Source organism: Somniosus microcephalus, unplaced genomic scaffold (assembly GCF_052327205.1).
Source record: "Somniosus microcephalus isolate GS21.2 unplaced genomic scaffold, FLI_Smic_1.0 unresolved_chr1, whole genome shotgun sequence".
In the NCBI taxonomy this organism is placed as follows: Eukaryota; Metazoa; Chordata; class Chondrichthyes; order Squaliformes; family Somniosidae; genus Somniosus; species Somniosus microcephalus.
The window spans coordinates 122,026,279-122,038,917 of NW_028225179.1; positions in this window are offsets into that span (position 1 = coordinate 122,026,279).

The window sequence follows — 12,639 nt, forward strand, 5'->3', positions numbered from 1 at the left end:
GGAGCACCACGCACCTCCTCTACTTGAGAGTCTACCTCAGCCCTGCCGAGGATGCCTGGCCGGCGAACTGGCAAGAGTTGGAGGCCAAAGTCACCGCTCGCTTAGGACGCTGGACAGGATTGCTCCGAGTGTTGTCCTACAGGGGTCGAGCGATGGTCATAAACCAACTGGTGGCCGCCATGTTGTGGTACCGGTTCGTCACTTTGATCCCTCCCCCTGCGTTTGTCGCCAAGATACAAAAGAAGCTCGTCGACTTCTTCTGGGACAAAAGGAAGCACTGGGTCTCTGCCGCGGTTCTGAGTCTCCCACTTAGGGAGGGCGGTCAGGCGTTGGTGTGCCTCCGCCCCCAGGCTGCGACTTTCCGTCTTCAGATGCTGCAGAGATACCTGTACGTCGAGAATCCTCCGAGATGGTGTGCACTGGCGACGTATTTTTTCCGCCAGCTGCACGGCCTCAATTACGACATGCAGCTCCTGTTTTTGGAAGTGGATGGCAGGCGTGCCAGCCTGCGGGAGCTGCCTGTCTTCTACCAGGAACTGCTATGGGTTTGGAACTACGTCGCTTCCAGGCGGAGCTCTCCCCCGTCAGGAATGGCGGCTGTCCTCTGGGAGCCGCTGTTCAGGAATCCGCACCTCCACGTCCGCGAGTTCGGGTGGCTGGCGGAATGCAGGGCTGTGCCTGGCAGGGTGACTAGAGTCGGGGACCTACTCGATGGTGGAGGAGTGGGCTGGATGGCACCGGAGGAGTTGGCGCGGCGCATGTCTTGGGACAACGTCCGGCTCGCGGTCGATACCATCGAGGCGGTGAAAGCGACGCTGCACCCTGGCGCCACGAGGTGTATCGAGGTGGCTCAAGTGCGTGGGGCGATCCCGTCCGAGCTTTCCCCCGTTCGGACGGAATTCCTTATCGGCGCCCTGCCCCGAAACTCCCCTCGGGGATCAGCGCCTCACAACTTGAGCCGTCTCGAGGAGATGCCTTCCGTGCCTTTTCATTCTGCACGGAGGGGATTCCTGTACAGGCTGCTCCTGCACACCTTCCACTTTGTCATCTTCGCCTGCCGTCCGGACACGCCATGGCGTGCCGTTTTGCCTTCCGGCTGAGGCGGAGGTCCCCAATGGAGGGCTCTCTATGCGGGAGTCCTCCCTTGTTCTATTGGGGACTTGGCCTGGAGGGTGTTGCACGGAGCAGTCTCGTGCAATATATTGTTAAATAGGTTCACGGACAGCCAGACCGCCTGTTTGTTTTGCGGTCTGGAGGAGTCCGTGTTCCACGTTTTTGTTCAATGTGTGAGGTTGCAGCCCCTCTTCCATTATTTGAAGGGGCTGCTCCTTGATTTTTGGTTGCACTTCAGTCCCACGCTCTTGGTCTACGGTCACCCGGTGCAGAGGGGAGCGGGCAGGCTGGGGGACCTCCTCGTTGGTCTGCTCCTGGGCCTGGCAAAAAAAGCCATTAATTGGTCCAGGCAGCGGGCGGCCGAGGGGTCATCCAGCCAGATTGCCTCCCTCGCTTCCGCGGCCATGTTCGCGCCCGGGTGGCCCTGGAGATGGAGCACGCGGTGACCGCCGGCGCACTCGAGCACTTTCGTGACCGGTGGGCGCCGCGGGGACTGGAGTGCATAGCTGGTTTAAATGACCAAATTTTAATTTGATTTGTTAAGTTTTATTTAAAGATTTATTAGAGTTTTAGTTACAGTTTATTTGTTTAATTTATTTTGTTCTTACAAAAAAGAGGGCCAAACAAGTGAAGGTGCCATCTAGAGGATAGAGAAGGAACTGACTGGCACCAACACACTTGGCTTCCTTCGCCCTTGTGAACCACTTCTACCTCTATTTTTCCGATGTTTACACTCTTTGCCCCATGTACGTTTTCAATATAATCTCCGTATCCTGTAAGGGAATATTTTGGAATAACCTTCTGTAATCTTTCTTATTCATGACCATCAATGCCGATCCAGTGTCCAATTCCATTTTTACTTGGACTCCTGCTATCTTAAGAGTGACCCAAATTGTCTGGAGGTCTGTATCCTTACCAACGTTGTGTATTCTTAAGCTATCCAGTTCATTACTGCTAGCGTCTGAATCTGACTTCTGTTCAGTCAAACTGTTCTTTGTCACCTTGTGTACCTTTGCATATTTTCCTTGCGGTGACTTTTTATTGCTGGTCTTCTTTCCTGACCGGCATACTTTAGCTATGTGGCCAAACCTGCCACACGTTCTGCATTCTTGGTTTTTAAACCAACACTGGTTCTGATCATGCATTGTCTTTCCACAATGATAACATTTGACATAACTCAAACCCAATTTGTTTGTACCGAGTTCCGGTGGCCGTAGCTGCATTACTGCCGTGCCTCTCGCTGTGGCCTCGTGTGCTGCTGACATAGTGACCGCCTTCTCAAGAGACAGCTCATTCTCCTCGAGCAGTCGCCTTTGTGTATCCTGTTTAAATAAACCACACACAAATCTATCTCGAAGTGCCTCTGTCAGTCCCGTTCCAAACTGACAATATTTTGCTAGCTTACGTAATTCCATCAAATATTCAGCATTGCTTTCATTTTGCCGCTGTCTTCTATCATAAAATTTAAATCGTTCCGCTAGCATCAGAGGCGTGGGGCTAAGATGATTTTTTAGGAGAGTAACAATCTGTTCGAACGTCTTATCCGCCGGTTCATCTGGTGATAACAGGTGTTTCAATTGCCCGTATGTCTTCGCACCCATTAAGTTTAGTAATGTTAGTGCTTTATCTGTCTCAGGAATTTTATTTGCCTTACAATAGTTTTGTATGCGTTCTACATACATAGCCCAGTCTTCTATATCACTGTCGAAGGCATTAATGTTCCCATGTTTAGGCATCATAGCAATTTATCGTATTTTTAATGTTATCTAAGATGGCGGCTTCCCGCTCTTGCCGTCGTCCTCCGCCCACAAAATGGCGGTTTTCCCACGCTTGGTGGTCTTCACCCGTCCCCCAACGCTGTCTCTGCTTCACTGCGGCTCTCGCGCCTTCAGTTTCCCCAGACGCTGCGCCTTCATCCCGAATGTGGCCCTTATCTCCGGTCGTGATCGATATCCCGCGCTGCGCCTCTCGCTCGAAAGCGGCCCGGCCCTTATCTCTGGTCACGATCGACCTCACCGCCCTTATTCCTCCGTCTTCCCAGCTCCGTCTGTACAGCCAACGCGGTTGACTTTCTGTTGCGTCGATACCCGACTTACCCACCACGAGGTAGTAGAAGAAGCTGACAGTCGCTGATGGAGGCTTCGAGGTCAGGATGTCTTCTGCACTCCGGTTGCTCGATGCCTGCCGCTCGATGTGTCTTCCCGTAGGTGATGAGGGTGGAAACCTCTCTTCGACATCCTGTCTGTGGACGAAGTCACCGTGGATATTACTGCAGCAGGGTAAGAATCGGACTCGTCGCCACTATTAAGTCTGTGTGTTATAGTGAGAATTACTACACAGACCACAAGAGTAAATTCAACAGGTCTTTACTGGTTGGAGGTCGGACTATACTGAATACAATATTATTACACTGTGCTTATATACCGGTGTGGTCACCACCGGTATTACGTATACAGCAGCCAAAGAAAGTAGTACCTTTCTTAAGGTGGACCAGGCTTAAGTTCTCTTAAGGTGGAACAGGTTACATACACCACAGCGCTCCTGCCTCCAAGTCCAATATATCCTTCCTGATGTGCGGTGCCCAAAACTGAATGCAGTTCTCCAGATGGTGGTCCAGCGAGAGCTCTGTACAGGAAAGGGTGAACAGGCTGGGTCTCTTTTCTCTTGAAAAGAGAAGGCTGAGGGGAGACCTAATGGAGGTCTTTAAAATTATGAAAGGTTTTGATAGAGTTCATACAGAGAGTGTTTCTACTTGTGGGGAAGAGCACAACCAGAGGCCATCAATATAAGATAGTCACCAAGAAATCCAATAGGGAATTCAGAAGAAACATCTTTACCCAGAGAGTGGTGAGAATGTGGAACTCGCTACCACAGGGAGTGGTTGCAGCAAAAAGCATGGATGCATTTAAGGGGCAGTTAGTAAAGCACATGAGGGAGAAGGGAATAGAGGGTTATCCTGATAGAGTTAGATGAGGAAAGCTAGGAGGAGGCTCGAGTGGAGCATAAACGCCGACACAGACTGGATGGGCAGAATGGTCAGTTTCTGTCCCGTACATTCTATGTAATCCTATGTAACATAATTCCACCCCTTTTTATTCCAGCCCTCTTGATATAAAGCCCAACATTCCATTTATCTTTTAAATTAGTTTTTTTACCTGTCCACTAGGTTTCAGTGATTCCTGCACTTGGTCCCTTAAATCTCTCTATTCATCAACAGTTCCGAGCTTCTCACCTTTTAGAACATACTCTGATCTAGCTTGCTTAGGTCCGAAACGTTGAACTCCATCTGCCACAGATTTGCCGACTCACTTAATCTATCAATGTCCCTTTGCAAATGTTTGCTTCCAGCTTCACTATTTAACATCCAGGAGACTTAGATATTTGGCTCTCTATTACTTCATCCAAGTCATTTATAAATATCAAGAAAAGCTGTGGCCCCAGTACAGAACCTGGGGGTCACAACTAGTCACATCCTGCCAGTATTATGATCTTTTCATTTTCCGGTTTCTATCTCCTCCTCTGCTGAATCTTCGGTTCCAAGGCAGCCGCTCAGTTTCTAAACATGTTATTGATAGAGTGTGTTGTGCTAATTTAAAATTTACAACGTTTCACAATTGGTCATCTTTCTGACGGAAACACAGCGGGAGCATATTCTCATGGGTGCTTAACGAAGTGCTGACGGTTCCTCTTTCCTCCTACGAGTGAAGATATCAGATACGAAATGGATAGATTCCTTTTGGTTTCCCTGAGTTAAGATATCACCTGCACAATGGAAACATTCCCTTTGGTCTCTATGAGTGAAAATATCAAATAGAGTACAGGTCCGAAACTGCATTTTAATAATGTCGTGGGCATGGTGGTGTAGTGGCAAATTTGAAGCCCATGGAATAAAAGGAACAGTGGATACAAAATTGGCTAAGTGACAGGAAACAGAGAGTGGTGGTGAATGGTTGTTTTTTGGACTGAAGGTACTTACACAGTGGTTTTCCCCAGGGGTTGGTACAAGGACCACTGCTTTTCTTGATATATATTAATGACTTGGACTTGGGTGTATAGGGTACAATTTCAGCATTTGCAGATGACACAAAGCCTGTAAGTATAGTGAACAGTGAGGAGGATAGCGATAGATTTCAAGAGGACATAGACAGGCTGGTGGAATGGGCGGACACGTGGCAGATGAAATTTAATGCCGAAAATTGTGAAGTGATAGCTTTTGGTAGGAAGAATGAGGAGAGGCAATTTAAACTAGAGTGCAATTCTAAAGGGGGTGCATAAAGTGTGAGACCTGGGGTATATGGGGGCACATATCATTGAAGGTGGAAGGGCAGGTTGAGAAAGCGGTTAAAAATGCGTACGGGATCCTGGGCTTCAGAAACAAAGGCATAGAGTCCAAAAGCAAGGGAGTTATGATGAACCTTTATAAAACACTGGTCCGACGTCAACTGAAGTATTGTGTCCAATTCTGGGCACTGCACTTTAGGAAGAATGTGAAGGCCTTAGAAAGGGTGCAGAAAAGATTTACAAGAATGGTTCCAGGGATGAGGGACTTCAGTTAAATGGTTAGACTGGAAAATCTACGGTTGTTCTCCTTGGTGCAAAGAAGTTTGAGAGGAGGTTTTCAAAATCATGAGAGGTTGAGTCAGAATCGACAGAGAGAAACTGCTCCCATTGGCGGAAGGGTCGAGAACCAGAGGACACAGATTTAAGGTGATTGGTAGAAGAACCAAAGGCGACATGAGGAAAATCTACTTTACGCAGCGAGTGGTTAGGATCTGGAATGCACTGCCTGAAAGGGTGGTGGAGCCAAACTCAATCACGGCTTTCAAAAGGCAATTGGATAAGTACCTGAAGGAAAACAAATTGCAGGGCTACGGGGAAAAGGCAGGGGGAGTGGGACTAGCTGAAGTGCTCCTGCAGAGAGCCGGCACAGGCTCGACGGGTCAAATAGCCATTCTATGATTCTATGTCACTGGACGGGTAATCCAGAGGCCATGAGTTTAAGTCACACCATGGTCGTTTGAGAATTTTAATACTGTTTTAAAAATATGGAAATAAAAAGACAGCGAAAGTGACCAAAAAGCTGTCTGATTGTTGTAAAAAAAAAAGCAATTGGTTCACTGATGCCCTTTAGAGAAGGACAACTGCCATCCTTACCCGGTCTGGCCTACGTATAACTCCAGTCACACATCAACCTGGTTGACTCTCACATGCCCTCTGAAATCACCTAGCCAGCCACTAAGATCTATTAAGCAGCTATTGGCGGTTCAACAAAACGGCCGATCACCACTTTTTCAGGGCTCCTAGGGATGGGCAACGATGAGCCAGGAAAAAGCCAGGAGACAATTTTACAATTGTCATATAATCTAGCACACACCCATTGATGTGACTTCCTGTGTCAATCAATCTCCCATCAGGACATCAATGTGGGCCTTGTGACAAAAAATAAATGTTTCCCTTTTTTTGCAGAAAGGCTATCGGGCAGAGTTTCCGCTGTGTGCATTGGGAAATTGCACAAAACCTCTGCTTGAAATTTTACTGGTCAGGTTAGGCATCAAATGTCCGCAAAAATACATGTGCATTATCACAGATGTAAAGTCTGCCATGAATCAGCGCAAACAGTCATCATGGTAGATATAATTGTTTCTTTAATTCAATTTAAACGTTTTTTTGATGTATTTAAGAAACATAGAAACATAGAAAAATAGGAGCAGGATTAGGCCATTCGGCCCTTCGAGCTTGCTCCACCATTCAATATGATCATCGCATTCCACTATCTGAATACCGTATTCCTCTCTCTCCCCATACCCCTTGATGCATTTTGTATCTAGAAATCTATCAATCTCCTTCTTAAACATATCCCATGACTTGGCCTCCACAGCCTTCTGTGGTAGAGAATTCCACAGGTTTACCACCCTCTGAGTGAAGAAATTTCTCCTCATCTCAGTCCTAAATGTCCTACCCCGTATCCTGAGACTGTGACCCCTCGTTCTAGTCCCCCCAGCCAGGGGAAACATCCTCCCTGCATCCAATCTGTCTTGCCCTGTCAGAATTATATATGTTTCAATGAGATCCCTTCTCAATCTTCTAAACTCTAGTGAATACAAGCCTAATCGACCCAATCTCCCCTCAGGCGACAGTCCTGCCATCCCAGGAATCAGTTGGTGAACATTCGCTGCACTCCCTCTATGACATCCTTTCTTAGGTAAGGAGACCAAAACTGCACACAGTACTCCAGGTATGGTCTCACCAAGGCCCTGTATAACTGTAGTAAGACAGCCTTGCTCCTGTACTCAAACACTCTTGCAATGAAGGCCAACATACTATTTGCCTTCCTAACTGCTTGCTGCACCTGCATGTTTGCTTTCAGTGACTGGTGTACAAGAACACCAGGTCCCTCTGTACATCAACATTTCCCAATCTATCATCATTAAATAATAATCTGCCTTTGTGTTATTCCTACCGAAGTGGATAACGTCACATTTATTCACATTATACTGCATCTGCCATGTATTTGCCCAGTTACTCAACTTGTCTAAATCGGCTTGAAGCCTCTTTGCATCCTCCTCACAACTCACAATCCCCCCTAGTTTCGTGTCGTCAGCAAACTTGGAAATATTACATTTGGTTCCCTCATCCAAATCATTGATATATATTGTGAATAGCTGGGGCCCAAGCACTGATCCCTGTGGTACATCGCTAGTCACCGCCTGCCACCCTGAAAAAGACCCATTTATTCCTACTCTCTGTTCCCTGTCTGTTAACCAGGGATAAACTGATACTTACAGCTGATACCATTTTGTTTCTGTTATCCTCACACACCGGGATCACGCTGATATCCTTATAGACTGCATGCAGAAGACATAACCCCAATGAGACCCTGATGTCCTCAAACCTACAGACCAGATGGAATCTTTCCATTTTGCATCTGATATCCTCACTCGGAGGGACCACAGGGAATCTTTTGTGGTTTGTCAAGAACTGATGGGGATCTTTGCCCGCTGTGCTTTCATCTGAATAATGAACAATTGTGAAAGGTTGTGAAGTTTAAGTTATGAGCATGCATTCATCGGCAATTCCTTTATAGAATTGGATGTGTTTCGTTTTCTGAAGTCGGTATATTGAATTTAATAACTGCAGCCTAACTACCATCTCATCGTGGATTAGGAATATGATACAACTGGTGTTGTGGAAGGAAGAGAACGAACGAGATGAATGCCTGCCTCAGCCGAACAGATCAAGGAGCAGTGACGGCTAGACACTGGGGAAAATTGATGTACTTTAAAATTAATTATTTTCATTATTTGAGTAACTTTATAAGGAGAGAAAATGGATATTTCAGTTTGCTCTTCATTTCTTCCAGGAATCTCGTCCAGGCCAACGCATAAATGCAGGTGTTTGTACAAGAGCTGGAATACATCAACAGAAGGGTGATTCTAATCACCAACTAAAGTGAGTCTGAACCGTTAAAAGTAAATATCTCAGGGTCAGAGGCACACAATGTGTATTACAGTACAGGAAACTCTCGATTTACTGGCACCTAAATAACCGGAAATCTCAGTTAACCGGCAGAATTCAGGAGTAGGTTCAGGTAAGTTTTATTTCATATCAGTGGCTGTTCCTCGATCTGTGGCTGTGCAATCCGGGTTCCTGCACATGCTGCTAAGCAACAGGGATGCTTGGTCTGTGGCCGGGGTTCCTGCACATGTTGCTAAGCAACAGGGAAGCCTGGATTTGTTGCTGTGTATGGAGCTCTCGTACCCTTTACTATACCACTCTGTAATCCGGACTTTTTGATAAACCGGCACCACACTGGTCCCGTCGGTGCCGGATAAAAAAGAGTTTCCTGTAATTGGCGTCCACAGCACAATAAAGCTCCCCAAGATAGCGAAGTGCACTATGATGGATGTTCTTTGGTTCTTCATCTCGGGATCACTGCTGCTCTCCCCAGTGCTGAGGCTCTTCAGGGCTCTGCGAGATCTACTGGCCACTAAGATGCGCCTGGCAGTGAGAGAGTTCAACAGCAACAGCAAAGGAAATGGCAATAATGTGACTGAGAGAGTGGCGATCCAATTGTAAGCTACCCATGCCAGGGAAGAACCATATCCCGTTACTGTGCGGCAGACCCAACCTATATCCCCAACAATATAGTAGGGCTCATAACAGAAATAAACTGGCATGTTTATCAAAAAGCTGAGCACACCCACGATCGTTAGAACAACAGTGGCTGTTCTTTCGGCGCAATGTTTTGCTTTCATTTTCTGGCAACAAATGGTTATGAAGTGGTCAAAGGTAAACGACAATGTGGACCAGACAGAGAGTTGGATGCTAGATACTTGTACAAAAGAACATATGAAACAGGAGCAGCAGTAAGTCAATTTGGCCCTTCCAGCCATTCAATAAGATCATGACTGATCTTCTACCTCAGCTCCACTTTTCTGCACTTTCCCCATATCCCTTGATTCCCTTAATATTCAATAATGTATCGATCTCTCCTCATAGGACAATCCACTCATCCCAGGAATCAGTCTGGTGAACCTTTGTTGCACTCCCTCGATGGCAATATATCCTTCCTTAGGTAAGGAGACCAAAACTGTACACAATACTCCAGTTGTGGTCTCACCAGGAACTATGTAATTGCAGTAAGATGTCTTTACTCTTCTACTCAAATTCTCTTGTAATAAAGGCCAACATACCATTTGCTTTCCTAATTGCTTGCTGTACCTGCACGTTAACATTCAGTGAATCATGTACAAGGGCACCCAGGTCCCTTTGAACATCAAAGGCACTAAACCGGCATGTGTAAAATGTAGTTCAACCATGAACCTAAGAAATGATACCTAAAGATATTATGGACAGTTACGGTAAAGATACAAACCATTAGATCGGCTGCTGTCATGGACGCCATGTAACGCGTGATTCCTTTGGCGAGACCGTACTTTCCCCATCAGAAGACCACAACTGACATCAAGTTCGCTGTAAGAAATATAACAAAACAGGAGAATGAACGAAGCAATAGATCAGCGATATAACATCACACCCCCTTGGAATTGGGTGTTTTGCTAAATGTCCGGCCTTAACTCAGTTACCGCCCCCAAATGGGGCATAAATGAATTTCAAGCCCACTAGTGTATATGATACCCAAAAACTGTGAGAGTGATATGGAGTTAATCACATTGATTTCATCACCGGCTAAATCTTTCATTCAAGTTCACGAGCTATGAGCATGTTTTCACCAGTGCAATATGATCGGCGATTGAGTGCAGATTGGGCACCATCGTTCACTGAATGATTATTTGATCAATATAAAAATCTGCCCTGAACCTAATTGTGTAAAGTAAATTGAAAAATCCCCACTGAACCCACGCCTAAAATAAGATTCAAATCAGCAAACAAGATGAACTCTTAAACGAATGAATAGTGTTTATTTTTTGATCAACTACCAGCTTAAATATGAACTTGATATTCGAGAATAATAATGATCATCACTGTCATCATAATACAACATTTAACATTCTGAACGTTCTGTAAATTTTGCTTGGGGAGTGACATTAATTATCTGCACAGGATGTAAAGGCCGCACTGCAATTAATTGATTTGGAGAAATTTGGCATCACAGTCACCGTGGAAATGTTTCTGAAGTGCTTTTTATCAGTCATTTCATTCTCAGTGTTGTAATGTTTCTGCTTCTTTCCACAAGCATTTACTTCCATTTCTCTACAAATGGTCTTCAGCCAATCCGGTTTCTGCTGTTACATTTTTCTACTTCAAGCGCTTACCTTCTCCTTTCTGAGTATTGGCTCTATTTCCAAAGTTCACACTTCTGAATTCCATTTTCCCAATTTCTCCATCTCCGTCACATCTGCTCTGATGATGCGACCGTCCTCGTGCCTCCAATGTGTCTTCCTTTTTCCTCAACCGAGGATTCCCCTGTACCATGGTTGACAGGGCCATTGACCATGTCCATTCCATTTCCCGCACTTCTGCTCTCACCCCTTCCCCTCCCTCCCAGAATCGTGATAGGGGTCCCCTTCTCCTCACCTTTCACCCCCAAGCCTTCACATTCAACGGATCATCCTCCACCAATTTCGCCACCTCCTGCCTGATCCCACTGTCAAATACATCTTCCCCTCCCCACCCCTCCCTTTCAGCATTCCAAAGGGGCCACTCACTCCGTGACACCCTAGTCCGCTCCTCAATCACCACCAACACCCCTTCCACTTCCCAAGGCACCTTCCCATACAAGTGCAGGAGATGCAATACCTGTCCTTTTACCTCCTCCCTTCCCACTGATCAGGGCCCCAAACACTCCTTCCAGGTAAAACAGTGATTTACTTGTACGTCTTGCAATTTAGTACACTCTATTCGCTGCTCATGATGCAGTCTCCTCTACACTGGGGAGACCAAACGTAGATTGGATGATCACTTTGCGGAACACCTCTCATCAGTCTGTAAGCGTGACCTTGAGCTTCCAGTCGCCTATCACTTTAATTCTCCCCTCCACTCCCACACTTATCACTCCGTCCTCGGCCTCTTACACTGTCCCAGCAAAGCTCAACGTAAGCTCGAGGAACAGCACCTCATCTTTCAATTAGGCACTTTGCAGCCTTCTGGACTCAAAATCGAGTTCAACAATTTCAGACCATAACCTCAGCCCTTATTTTTTCACATGGCAACTGTTGCTGATTCTGCCATCCCCATTTACATCTCTTCTAGACCCATTGGTTTTCTTCACTTGTCCCATTAGCATCTCCTTTCGCTTTTGTCATTTAATCACTCCTGCTTTCCAGCCTACCAGCCTATCACAGACCTTCCCTTTTCTTATTTCCTCTCCTTCCACTTTCCCTGCCACTGCACTTGCTTAAAACCTGTTACATCTCTAACTTTTTCCAGTTCTGACGAAGGGTCATCAACCTGAAACGGTAACTTTGTTTCTCTCTCCACAAATGCTGCCTTACCTGCTGAGTATTTCCAGCATTTTCTGTTTTTATTTCACACTTCTGAAGATACGCTTCATTTTACTGTTATTTCCACCTTTACAATTAACTATTATATTAAAGAAAACTTCACAATGATTCACGTATCGAATTGTCAATTGTCAAGGTCCACGCTAATGGAACTAAAATGCTGGTTCAGTAAAAGTCCCATTTTCCTGTTGAATTGTAGTTTTTTCACAACTGGTTCATTAATGTCCTTAAGAGAAGGAAATCTATTGTCCTTATCAAGTCTGGTTTACAGTCCCACACCAATGTTGTTGACTCTGTTGTTGAATCATTGTGAAGTTTTCTTTAATATAACAGTTAAGGGTAAAGGTAGAAATAACAGCAAAATGAAGCGGAGCTTAACTGACATATGAAGAGGTCTAGCAGTCCACTTGTATCAATTCTATCTAAACACTTCAGGTGTTCAAGTAGAAGGCCCACCACCTTCTCAAGGATTATAAGGAGCGGTCACTAAATGACAACCTTGCCAGCAATTCCACCCCTCAAGAATGAATTTAAAAATACAGCAGGAGAGGCAGAGAGAAAG